Source organism: Mauremys reevesii, linkage group 12 (genome assembly GCF_016161935.1).
Source record: "Mauremys reevesii isolate NIE-2019 linkage group 12, ASM1616193v1, whole genome shotgun sequence".
In the NCBI taxonomy this organism is placed as follows: Eukaryota; Metazoa; Chordata; order Testudines; family Geoemydidae; genus Mauremys; species Mauremys reevesii.
In genome coordinates, this window is record NC_052634.1 from 25,232,463 (window position 1) to 25,246,320 (window position 13,858).

General features: G+C 49.6%; 1 non-coding gene across 1 annotated transcript; it reads left to right on the plus strand.

Annotated features, from left to right (window-relative positions):
- The first annotated feature begins 2,389 nt into the window (after positions 1-2,389).
- TRNAS-AGA lies at positions 2,390-2,471 on the plus strand. Its single transcript has one exon. It is a non-coding gene; the product is annotated as a tRNA-Ser (tRNA).
- The last annotated feature ends 11,387 nt before the right edge of the window (positions 2,472-13,858 follow it).

Here is a 13,858-nt window from a genome sequence, read left to right on the forward strand (position 1 = left end):
ATGTGGTCTCCTCACCTCAAAAAAGATATTCTAGCACTAGAAAAGGTTCAGAAAAGAGCAACTAAAATGATTAGGGGTTTAGAGAGGGTCCCATATGAGGAAAGATTAAAGAGGCTAGGACTCTTCAGTTTGGAAAAGAGAAGACTAAGGGGGGACATGATAGAGGTATATAAAATCATGAGTGATGTTGAGAAAGTGGATAAGGAAAAGTTATTTACTTATTCCCATAATACAAGAACTAGGGGTCACCAAATGAAATTAATAGGCAGCAGGTTTAAAACAAATAAAAGGAAGTTCTTCTTCACGCAGCGCACAGTCAACTTGTGGAACTCCTTACCTGAGGAGGTTGTGAAGGCTAGGACTATAACAATGTTTAAAAGGGGACTGGATAAATTCATGGTGGCTAAGTCCATAAATGGCTATTAGCCAGGATGGGTAAGGAATGGTGTCCCTAGCCTCTGTTCGTCAGAGGATGGAGATGGATGGCAGGAGAGAGATCACTTGATCATTGCCTGTTAGGTTCACTCCCTCAGGGGCACCTGGCATTGGCCACTGTCGGTAGACAGATACTGGGCTAGATGGACCTTTGGTCTGACCCGGTACGGCCTTTCTTATGTTCTTATGTTCTTAACATGCCGGGCCCCAAGGGGAACAGAGGCTGGGACAGGGCAGCAGCCTGGGCTGGGCTGGGAAGATGCTGGGAGTTCTCGTTCCCTGAGAACTGGCCCGGCTCCCTTCTCAACAGCAAACAAATCAATTCCACATCCCCTCCCCAGAAAAACCAGCCTGGAGCCAAGGGCAGCAGGGGACGATTCCCTCCAGTTCCCACCGAGGCAGGAGAGAACCCAGGGTGTTTCTAGCAGAGCTTATGGAACTGAGGTGGGGAAACCAGCCTCTAACAACAGGCAGTTCCAGTTTAAGCTCAGTGTTTTTAACAATTTCTACAACATTAAATAACCCTTCAATCATAGTGTCACCATCCATAACATTGCTTCAGCCTTATAGGTTCCTAACTGCACAACTAAACATCTCTTCAAACACAAGGGAGTGGAGATCAGTCAATGTTCAGAGTCATCCCACATAAAAGAACCATGTTGTGGTACATACTGGCCCCATCATGTGGCCATCGCCTTTCCCTCCTCTCTGTTAAAAGTTTTAGTATTTTGCACAGAAACTTTCTTCCCTCAGGAGAGACCTGGGACCAGGGCTGCCAGCCAGCCAAACACTGTTAAGAGAAGGTGTCATCTGTCAAAAAATGATCTCTCTCCTTCAGTTCAGTGACAGCCTGAAATGTTACTTATCCCGGCAGAGCCGGAGGATTGAAAGCAGCTACATCAAACCCCTGTGTAGCTAGCAGGAATGAACAAAAACACTCCCTGGTATCTGAAGAGATGTTTAGTTTTATCCTTTGTTAACTAGAAGACTAAAGGGAAAGGCAGTGGTGGTGCCAGATATTAAGAGTGAAACATGAAACAATGATCATAGTTATGCCCATAGTGACTGCAAAATCTTTCTATATTCTTCTTATTATCATCAGTGTATTATTTTCTCTGGCATCTAGACATTGACTAGACCTTGACCAAGAAATTTGGATCTTGATAAAATAATAGACTATCCCTGGTTAAGGCAATGGACTTGAGACCCACTCGGGTGTCTCCACGCTGGTTCAAGTACTAACAACAGTGGCTGCCTTTTAGCCATAGCTTTTAATCAGGGCAATACATTGATACAAATTCCTGTTAAATAATTTCTCAGCCAGAGTCCTTCACCCACATTCCTTAAGGCACTGGGCCACCATGTGGACGTTTCTTTTCCCTCCTCAATTTCACACAGAGACACAATTTCCTTTGCACAGATCCATGAACAGCAAAAACCTCCCTGTGTCTCTTGTCTGAGCCAGGGCATTCAATTGTATTGAAACCTTCTCTCCTGCAATGGCAATGGTCAGACAGAGGGGACGTGGCCACCTTCACCTCTGACAGTGAGATATTGGCTCCGCTCTTTCTTTCTGCTGCTGTTGTTAGTCCATGAAACATCAGGGATGGAATGCAAGGCTGAGTTCATGCACCAAACCCCTGAAACATTTCAGTGCCCCTGAGAAATCCTGACCCTGGCTATTGGAAGGATCTGGTGGAGATTCGAATAGGAAAGGGACTGTGTGAATTGTCAGTGTGGGGAATGAACAACAATTTATAGCAATGTCGTTCACACAAACACACTCTAATCATGCTCCAGCTGGAAGGGAAATGGGCAGGAACTCTTGCTGTTCAGCCATGGACACACTTACACTAATGCAGCCGTGAGTGTGCTGGGGGAGCTGGTCTGAGCAATTTGAAGTGACAATTCAGTGAGAAGAGAATCATGGTGTAGTGCAGCAGTTGGACATCAAGTAGTTGTGGCCGAGTGGTTAAGGCGATGGACTAGAAATCCATTGGGGTCTCCCCACGCAGGTTAAAATCCTGCCAACTACGGAAACATTAGTGCATTGTAATTAGTGTTGTCTTAGTGCCTGAGCATCTATGGAGCCAGATCTGATGTCACTCTGAGACTGTCTACACTTAAAATACTGCTGTAGCACTGGGGACTAGACAGCTGCTACAGTGACTGGAGGGGTTTTCCATCCCTGTAATAGCTACATTGACAGAACAATCTTTCCTTTCATTTAGCACTATCTAACCATGGCTTAGGTCAGCTTAATTATACTGGATCCGGGGTTTTTCACACCCTGAAAGACGTACTTGTTAGAGGGTTTATTCCATCACCCTCTGTCAAGGTTCCTTCCCCACTCTGAACTTTAGGGTACAGATGTGGGGCCCTGCATGAACACTTCTAAGCTTAACTACTAGCTTAGATCTGGTCTTGCTGCCACCACTCTCAAACTAGCTCCCTTTTCTGGATAGTCTTGAGAGACTTCCTCACCACGTCCCTGGTGAACAGCGATCCAACCCCTTGGATCTTAACTAGGGCCGGCTCTGGCTTTTTTGCCGCCCCAAGCAAAAAAAAAAAAAAAAGGAGGTGGGGCCACTGGAGCAGCAAAGCAGGAGGGAAAAAAACGGCACGGCTGGAGCGGCAAAGCGGGGGAGGAGGAGAACACGGCGCGGCTGGAGCAGCAAAGGTGGGGGGAGGACACGGCGCGGCTGGAGCAGGAAAGGTGGGGGGAGGACACGGCGCGGCTGGAGCAGGAAAGGTGCGGGGAGGACACGGCGCGGCTGGAGCAGGAAAGGTGCAGGGAGGACACGGCGCGGCTGAAGCGGCAAAGTGGGGGGGGAGGACACGGCGCGGCTGGAGCAGCAAAGCTGGGGGGAACAACACAAAAACGGCAGGGCTGGAGCGGGGAGGTGCGGGGGGAAACAACAGCGCGGCCGGCAAAGCAGGGGAAAAACAAAACAAAAAACCCCACAGGGCGGCCGGAGCCAGGGGACTCCCTGTGCTGCAGAGTGTGCACCTGGTCCAGCGGCGGGGAAGGGGAGGGAGCGGGGGGAGAGAGAAGGGGGGTGGCCAGCGCTTCAGCGGAGCACTCACCACGCGGCCCCGACCGCCACGCTGCCTGGTGGGAGGGCTCCACTCTGCTCCGGTCCGCGAGGAGGGAAGGACGCGGGCTGCCCTGACGAGTTTGCTGCAGGGGGCTCGCCTCCTCCACACTGCCACCCCCTACAGGGCGGCCGGAGCAGCAAAAAAAAAAAAAAAGAAAAGAAAAGAAAGCGTCCGTGCTGCCCTAGGTTTGGACGGAAGCCGCCCAGTAGAATCTGCCGCCCCAAGCACCAGCTTGCTCAGCTGGTGCCTGGAGCCGGCCCTGATCTTAACACAAGGAGAATTTAACCATCCCCCCTCCTTTCCCCCACTAATTCCTGGTGAGTCCAGATCCAATCCCCTTGGATCTTAAAACAAGGAAAAATCAATCAGGTTCTTAAATAGAAGGCTTTTAATTAAAGAAAGAAAAGGTAAAAACCATCTCTGTAAAATCAGGATGGAAAATAACTTTACAGGGTAATCAGATTCATAGAGCCCAGGTGAACCCCCTCTGGCCTTAGGTTCAAAGTTACAGCAAACAGAGATAAAATCCTCTCAGCAAAAAGGAACATTTACAAGTTGAGAAAACAAAGATAAACCTAACCCGCCTTGCCTGGCTGTTACTTACAAGTTTGAAACATGAGAGACTGGTTCAGAAAGATTTGGAGAGCCTGGATTGATGTCTGGTCCCTCTTAGTCCCAAGAGTGAACAACCCCCAAAACAAAGAGCAGAAACACAATCCTTCCCCCCACCAAGATTTGAAAGTATCTTGTCCCCTTATTGGTCCTTTGGGTCAGGTGCCAGCCAGGTTTCCTGAGCTTCTTAACCCTTTACAGGTAAAAGGATTTTGGTGTCTCTGGCCATGAGGGATTTTATAGTATTGTACACAGGAGGCGGTTCCCTTCCCTTTATAGTTATGACACCCTCCCATTCCCTGGTCCTTCTCTTGTGACCAGAGAGCAGCAATACCCAAAGTTCAAAGGTGCAAACAATTCAATGTTTATTGGGGTAAACTTCCAGCAAGCAATGATTCCAATTTCCTGCCTCAGGATCCCCCTTCCCAGCTCTGACACCACAGAGGCTTGCCTGTGTCCCTGTTCCCATTCCCTGTTCCTATTACTATTTGCCCCCCTTAGCAAAACATCATTCCAATTCCCCTACCCCCCGTCCCCTTCCCCTTCCCCCCATTACTTCCTGACTGACTGCAGACTATATAGTAAAACTGGAGTTCTGCTTAGCTATACCTTAACCAAGCATTTTACTGAAATGTAACTAACCAATCCTAACACATTGTAACATGATTATCTAACCAATTATACCCCAACACCTTAATTTACCTTAGTGTACACCCAACAATTTAATTATACAGCAGACAGAAACAGTCATAGAACCAGACAGAGATTATGCAGACAAGCAATAGGAAAGTGGGGACTACAGTGATAGAACAACACAGAAATGAGGATTTCACACCCCAGCTATTGATCAGTGAGTTGTTGCCAGACAGGTAATAAAAATAAAAATAGGTAATAATTGGAGCTATACCAATCTCTTAGAACTGGAAGGGACCTTGAAAGGTCATCAAGTTCAGCCCCCTGCCTTCACTAGTGGGACCAATTTTTGCCCCAGATCCTTGAGTGACCCCCTCAAGGATTGAGCTCACAACCCTGGGTTTAGCAGGCCAATGCTCAAACCACTGAGCTATCTGCCCCCCCCCCCCCAATGCTATCATGGTAGAGGTTGTGGGTGCTGGTTGCTTAACTGTCTGGGAAGGATTTTGAGGTTCACCATTACTGTCTCAGAATACCAGCACCCATCTTTTGTTCACTTAAAACACAAGCAGGGAGATTACACCACCACAGAACTCATGGAGCTCCAGGAAACGTGTAACTTTAGGTCCAGGTGAGTGTGTCTAAAAATCAGCTGTGCTGTAGAAGGTTTCTAGGAGTTGAAAGAGATGTGCCACCTCGACCTCCCTAAAGAGTTCATCAACTATTAACAAAAACGAGGGCTCATAAGTCAGAGTCTTTGTAGCAGGAGGATGGCGCACTGGTCTAAAGTGCTAGTTTTAAGACTCTTTTCTCCTATCTCTTGGGTGTTCTGGTCTCTGCATAGAGACGTGGTTTCAAACCCCACTCCTGACATGACCATCTGGAGAAAATAACCTCACTTCAATCTCCTGTGCAACAATAGAACCCCATTTGCTTAGCTTTGCTATTCCAGTAGTTGTGGGAGAAGCTCCAAACCAGGGGGAAACAGGGCCTGTTCTCTCGACCGATCAATTTTTGTCTTTCTTCATTCCAAGCCCTTTCCTCAGATACATCCGTATTTCCCACACTATTTTGTTTAATGTTCTTTGCTTTTATGAAACTTTAGGGTCATCATTTAATTGCCACACAACTGTACTTATGAAGTAAAGTGAAACACAATATTTTTTGGATATTCTTGCAGAAGAGTTTTGTTTTCTGACCTGGAATTGAACAGGGGCTGCCCGAGGGGGACAATGCTGCTCCCTTTTCTTGGCTCATCCAAAAAACATAAGTTTGTGGTGCCCTTTGTTTCCCTGTTCTTCAAACACCTGTCGGGGTGGCCTAGGGATACTTGGCCCTGACTCTTGGCTAGCCAACTACAAAAGCAATTTCTCCTCCCTTGGTATTCACATCTCAACTGCTAGAAGAGGGCCTCATGCTCCCTGATTGAACTAACCTCCTTAGCTCTAGACTGATTCTTGCCTGCATATTTATACCTGCCTCTGCAAATTTCTGCCACATGCGTCTGACGAAGTGGGTATTCACCCATGAAAGCTTATGCTCCAATATGTCTGTTACTCTGTAAGGTGCCACAGGACTCTCTGTCTTTTTGAGGCGAGTGCAGCTTGCTTGGGATGGTGCTGACGATGGATAGAAAAAAGGCTGGAGTCAATGACTGATGAGACCACAGAAGGGGAAGGGGAATGGCAGCCCCATAGAAGGTCCTGGGTGCTCAGATGCCCCCGTTATTGCACCCTGGCCTGTTGTAGAGAGAAAAGACACCGAGGACCCAGCCCCTACAGTGATGCCATGGACAAGAACCTGGTTGGGAGTGGGGTGAAGGTTCCCTCTGGGCAAAGGGAGCTGAAATCCTCAATGTCATGGAATTTAAGTAATGCAAGCTTAAAACCATGCACAGGTCTGGGCTGAGGTGCATCAGCAGAAGGTTGGGCTGGACAGGGGTGGCAGATTTGTATAATTTTTGGTGGTGCCCAGAATGGAACCAAGTCCTGCCCCACACCCCACACACATTTGCCTAAGGCTCTGGGAGGGAGTTTGGGTGAGGAGGGAGAGGGGTTGGGCTCTGGGAGAGAGTTTGGGTGCAGGGTCTGGGTTCAGTCAGGGGGTTGAGGTGCAGGAGGGTGTGTGGGGAGCAGGGTCTTGGAAGGAATTTGGGTGTGGGGTGCAGGTTGCTTTTGGGAGATGCCTGAGGTAAATGTTGCACCCTTCACCATCTCCTGCACCCCCAACCCCCTGCACCAACCCAGACCCCATACCCCTCTGGCAGCAGCCCCTAAGCGGGAGGGCCGGGGGTGTCTCTACGCACCGCTGCCCGCAGACTCCACCCTTGCAGCTCCCATTGCCACAGTTGACAGAGTTGGCACTCAGGGAGGGAGCAGCGCGTAGAGACCCCTCCCACCCCAGGGGCCGAAGGGCGTGCCAGCCGTTCCAGGAGTGGTGTGCCACACGCAGCGAGGGCGGGCAGGAAAGTGCCTTAGTCCCCTTGTGCTGCTGGCGGTGGTGGCGGGGGTCCCCAGGCCCTTTTAAATTGCCCAGGGGCGGCAGGCAGGACCAGGGAGCGGGACACTCCCAAGGGCGTAACGTTGCTTTGCACAAGGATAAATCTTGGAACAGGAAACAAATGAAATGGCGGCAGAACCTAAGGAATTAAAAGCCTCCGGATTCTTGTGTGTGCACTGACTCCAAACGGAAACTGTAATTTGACTCGCTTTGTGTCTGCGGCTGCTAAAATATCAAGGCAAAATCATTCCAATGAGTGTGACCCTGGGTTTGAGGAGGCTTTGGTCTTATTAAAATATAACTAGCATATTACACTTGTGTTTTTAAAGGTGGCTTCCCCAAGCAATATCAAGTTGTTCTTCCCACAGCTGGCTGATGGGGGCAGCAGGGGATCTCCCAATCTGGGGAATCTCTCTGGGACCCACTGTGAGATCTCCATCCTTTCTCCCCTAACCACACACACCACTCCCAACCCCATTATCAGTGTTTTGGAGCGAACCCTCCCTCCCTTTATGGGATACAGACTCTGTGACAGAGACTGACTGGGACTCCTCTCTGCGTGGCCCCAGTGGGGAAGGAAAGTGACTGGCGGGGTGGGGCGGCGGAGATGGGCAGAAGGAGTCAAATGGGGCTAAACGAGAATTGAGGAGATTTTCTTCCTGTTAAAATGTCCTGGAGTCTCATGGCTGAAAAGCCGCATCTTGAGTTAGGTTTGATGCATCAACCTTTCAATTACCAGGCAAAGATGTGACCCAGAGACTGATAACTGCCTGCTTCCCAGCTTTGTCTAAGAAGCACCTGCACTGGTGCAACTGGTTAGTGCAAATGGGGAAACTGCTGGGGTCATGAATTCAAGCCTTATCTGGCGCCCTGGTTTCTATTACCTGTGTAGTTTCCCCAACTTGCTTTGCTTAATTCACATGGAAAGTGCCCTACTAGGAAAAGGAGAGTAAGTTCTAAAATGTGGAAGTAGGTGCACAGCTTGGAAATATCCCCCCTGTGCTGCCATTAGTTCCAGTAGATTGTTCACTGGCAGCATGAATTGATTTCTTTGCTGCTGTGAAAGCTGCCAGGAAAAGTCTCTGGTCACCAGAGCTCCTGCGTCTTCCAGCACATTCCTGGCTCTTTCCTGCCCCTGTCACGGCTGTAGAAGGGTCCTATATGCACTGAGCCTAAAGTTTTTCCAAGCCTTCTCAGTGCAGTTGGCAGCGTGTCAGTCTCATATTCTGAAGGCCTTAAGTTCAAACCTCAGAGAAAATGATTTTATTTTTTTACTCCCGGCTTCAGATTTTCTACAGGAAATCAGAGAAAAACTAGAGAAGAGTGGTTTCTAGACACCCTCCCACCCATCTCACAAACACACACACAGACACTTTTCTAGGGCATTAACTTTTCCTTCTCTGTGGAGTTTCTATTCTCCACAAAGCAAAATAAAACAAAAACATGCAAGTCTAAGCCTAATACAGATAAAAATCTCATCCTCAGAGATCTTCCAAAAAGCTTCTTTTGCAGACTAGACTTATTTCTAGTCTAGGCCCAATCTTTTCATCTGGTATAGTCCTTGTTCCAGCTCAGGTGGTAGCTAAGGGATTTCTCATGACTGTAAAAGCAACAAAGAATCCTGTGGCACCTTATAGACTAACAGACGTTTTGCAGCATGAGCTTTCGTGGGTGAATACCCACTTCTTCGGATGCAAGTGGTGGAAATTTTCCACCACTTGCATCCGAAGAAGTGGGTATTCACCCACGAAAGCTCATGCTGCAAAACGTCTGTTAGTCTATAAGGTGCCACAGGATTCTTTGTTGCTTTTACAGATCCAGACTAACACGGCTACCCCTCTGATACTTGACACCATGCAAGGCACTGCATTTAGCCGTATGGAGTGGAAATCCATCAACCTCATGAAGAAACTTGCACAAATACAGACAGACATCATCTTCCTTTCCAAATGCAAACGGATGGACATCATACCAAATGGACTAAAGGTAAAAAATCCACTGCTATCTACATACTACACAGACCACAGTGAGAGATTATGCCATACTCTATCAAAGAAACTGAGGAACCACCTGATCAGCCTCCTATACAGCAAACAGGAAAACATCAAAAAAGAGCTCTCCAACCTGGAGACTCTCATCAATAACCAAACTTCCATACAAACGGACTTCACTAAAATAAGACAGGAGATCTACATCACTCACTTCACCTCTCTACAAAGGAAAAAGGACTGTAAGCTGTCTAAACTCCTACCTGCCACATGGGGCCACAACCGTGGTACCCCTAACCCACCCAGCAATATCATCAATCTATCCAACCACACACTCAGCCCAGAAGAAACGTCTGTCCTATCTCGGGGACTCTTTTTTTGCCCTGCCACCCCACCAACATGATACAGTTCTGCGGCGATCTGGAAGCCTAGTTTCGCCGTCTCCGACTCAAAGAATACTTTCAGGACAACACTGAACAGCGCACTGATACACAGTTACCCTCCCACCAACAGCACAAAAAGAAGAACTCCACATGGACTCCTCCTGAGGGTCGAAATGACAGTCTGGACCTATACATTGAATGCTTCCGCCAACGTGCACAGGCAGAAATTGTGGAAAAACAACATCGCTTGCCTCATAACCTAAGTCGTGCAGAACGCAATGCCATCCACAGCCTCAGAAACCATCCTGACATTATAATCAAAGAGGCTGATAAAGGAGGTGCTGTTGTCATCATGAACAGGTCTGACTACCAAAAGGAGGCCGCCAGACAACTCTCCAACACCAAATTCTACAGGCCACTTCCCTCAGATCCCACTGAGGAATACACTAAGGAACTGGACCATCTACTCAGGACACTCCCTACACTAACACCAGAACAAATCAACATACCCTTAGAGCCCCGACCAGGGCTATTCTATCTACTGCCCAAAATCCACAAACCTGGAAATCCTGGACGCCCCATCATCTCGGGCATTGGCACTGTCACTGAAGGACTGTCTGGATATGTGGACTCTCTACTCAGACCCTATGCCACCAGCACTCCCAGCTATCTCCGTGACACCACTGATTTCGTGAGGCAACTACAATGCATTGGTAACCTTCCAGAAAACACCATCCTGGCCACCATGGATGTAGAGGCTCTCTACACCAACATCCCACACGCTGATGGAATACAAGCTGTCAGGAACAGTATCCCTGACGATGCCACAGCACAACTGGTTGCTGAGCTCTGTGCCTTTATCCTCAGACACAACTATTTCAAATTTGATGACAATATATATCTCCAGATCAGTGGCACCGCTATGGGCACCCGGATGGCCCCACAATATGCCAATATTTTTATGACTGACCTGGAACAACGCTGCCTCAGCTCCCGTCCACTCACGCCCCTTCTCTACCTACGCTACATTGATGACATCTTCATCATCTGGACCCATGGGAAAGAGACTCTGGAAAAATTCCACCACGATTTCAACAGCTTCCACCCCACCATCAACCTCAGCCTGGACCAATCTACACGGGAGGTCCACTTCCTAGACACTACGGTGCAAATAATTGATGGTCACATTAACACCACCCTATACCAAAACCTACCGACCGCTATGCCTACCTTCATGCCTCCAGCTTCCATCCCGGGCACACCACAAGATCCATTGTCTACAGCCAAGCACTGAGGTACAACCGCATCTGCTCTAACCCCACAGACAGAGACCAACACCTACAAAATCTCCACCAAGCATTCTCAAAACTACAGTACCCGCACGAGGAAATAAGGAGACAGATCAACAGAGCCAGACGTGTACCCAGAAGCCTCCTACTGCAAGACAAATCCAAGAGAGAAACCAACAGGACTCCACTGGCCATCACATACAGTCCCCAGCTAAAACCCCTCCAGCGCATCATCAGGGATCTACAACCCATCCTGGAGAATGATCCCACATTTTCACAGGCCTTGGGTGGCAGGCCAGTCCTCGCCCACAGACAACCTGCCAACCTGAAGCATATTCTCACCAGTAACTGCACACCGCACCATAGTAACTCTAGCTCAGGAACCAACCCATGCAACAAACCTCGATGCCAACTCTGCCCACATATCTACACCAGCAACACCATCACAGGACCTAACCAAATCAGCCACACCATCACCGGTTCATTCACCTGAACGTCCACCAATGTAATATATGCCATCATATGCCAGCAATGCCCCTCTGCTATGTACATCGGCCAAACTGGACAGTCTCTAAGGAAAAGAATAAATGGACACAAATCAGATATTAGGAATGGCAATATACAAAAACCTGTAGGAGAACACTTCAACCTCCCTGGCCACACAATAGCAGATCTTAAGGTGGCCATCCTGCACCAAAAAACTTCAGGACCAGACTTCAAAGAGAAACTGCTGAGCTCCAGTTCCTCTGCAAATTTGACACCATCAGCTCAGGATTAAACAAAGACTGTGAATGGCTTGCCAACTACAGAACCAGTTTCTCCTCTCTTGGTTTTCACTCAACTGCTAGAACAGGGCCTCATCCTCCCTGATTGAACTAACCTCGTTATCTCTAGCTTGCTTCTTGCTTGCATATATAAACCTGCCCCTGGAAATTTCCACCACTTGCATCCGAAGAGCTCATGCTGCAAAACGTCTGTTAGTCTATAAGGTGCCACAGGATTCTTTGTTGCTTTTGCTTGTGAAAAAGACTCCTCTTTTGGCTCCCCTTCCAAACTTCCAAATGCCTCCAAATGGGAAAACACACACACTGAAACACCCAAACGGTCCTAACGCTGGGGCCAGGCGAAAAAGAAAAGCAAGGAAAAGATTTCTAAATGGCCACCCTGCCAGAGTCATACAGCTCCGCAAGTGAAACCCATGGGAGGGACATTACACAGAAAAGGGGAATGGAAAGCTGCCCAAATTGAGATGCTGTGGAAAGCTACAGCCCCATCGCTACTCCTACTCTGCACACTTCTTGCAACAGCTGATGAACGGCCAGGTGCTTTTCGCATCCAAGCCCACACCAGGGGAAGACCTTGAGAAGCTTCCCGTGGCTTGCCTGGTTCAGCTCGTCAGAATGCGGCACTCGTGGAGGCAAGATGGTGCAGAGGAGCCCCTGGGTGGCTGTGGGCCTGGGGAGGGTGGCTTTTGATTTTTCGGCCTGACCGCTACGGGCAGCAAGGCCAAAAGTCAGATGGCCGGCTCTCCCGTCCACCACGCTCATCAGGAGCCCTTAGTCGACAGGCTCGGAGAATGCGGGCAGCGTCCCCCACTACCTCTCGCATGCAAAGCGAGCCTCTGCCGCTTGAGCTAATTCCCCGCAGCTGGCCTGACTCTCAGGCACCGGGCAAAAAAAGGCAAGGGCTCTGTGGCCTTAAGCAGAACACAGCCTGAAATGGGGGGGAGGGGGGCGTGCTACCCAGAGCTGGGGAAGGGGGTCCGAGTCCCAGCCACGCTCCACGGCACAAACATCAACGCTCCCTCCCTGGAGTGTGTCTGGGCTGAGAGTTAGCCCCTGAAACAAGCACCAAACTTCAGAAGACAACGCAGGGATAGATCACTTGATGATTGCCTGCTCTGGCCATTGCCTCTGAAGCGCCTGGCATCGGTTACTGTCAGAAGACGTGATAGTGGCCTAGATGGACCATCGGTCTCACCCAGGAGGGCCGTTCTTATCTTCACCACTTTCCTCTAACCCAAGCAAAGCCAGGAGCAGGCCCAGCTCAGCAACTCTAGCAGGCTCCCTGGCCCCTGGCCCAGCATACAGCAAAACGACCCTGCCTCCACCAGGATAGACAGCCACCGACTCCCTCTTCCAGAGCAACGCAGCCTTTCCCCGCTTTGGCTGTCTCCAAGCTGTCTGCGTGCTCTGCTCTGCTCCACGGCTGCCATGCTGCCTGAGATCAGGAGGCTGCGAGGTCTCACGGTCTCAGCTGAGCTGGTATCGCGTGCCACCCCGCCCATCTCCTCATTCCCTTCATGGACCTCTGGGATGTGAGTAATTCTGTATTTGAGTGGCTCTCCCTCCCGGCCAATGAGCTTGGCGTAGACTAGCAGGGAGGGAGGAGGAAAGGGATTGTGCTCCAGTGAGAGCTCAGAAAGAAAGGTGCAGGTCCCCCACTAGAGCCCAGCACAGCAGAGCAAAGCAGAGCAGACTGGAGAATGTGTGTCTGGGTCTGACTACTTCTCCCATGCTCTTCCATTTGAGCTAACTTCCCCCAGCTGTCGCCAGCCTCCCAGTCAGTGCAAGGGGGAGAAGGGCCGGGGTGGAAGAGCTTTGTGCTCCGCAAGGGCTGGCCTTTTGGGAGGCCAAGCGGGGAGAGGGATGGAGGCCACTGGAGGAGCTGAGCCGGCTGACTGTCCATGGCTTCTAAAAGAAGGGCAAGAGAAGGTCCCACAGCTGCCTTGCTGCTGGAGAATGCGGGCATTGATCCCGATGCCTCTCGCATGCGAAGCAAGCGCTCTACCACTTGAGCTAATTCCCCTACCTTGGCAGGTGGTGTCTTGATCCATCCATTTGATAATGGAGGCCACATCATTCCCCGCGCCAGCCGGTGACTCCTTCCAAAAGGGTCAGGCAAGAGAGGGCTTCCCGTA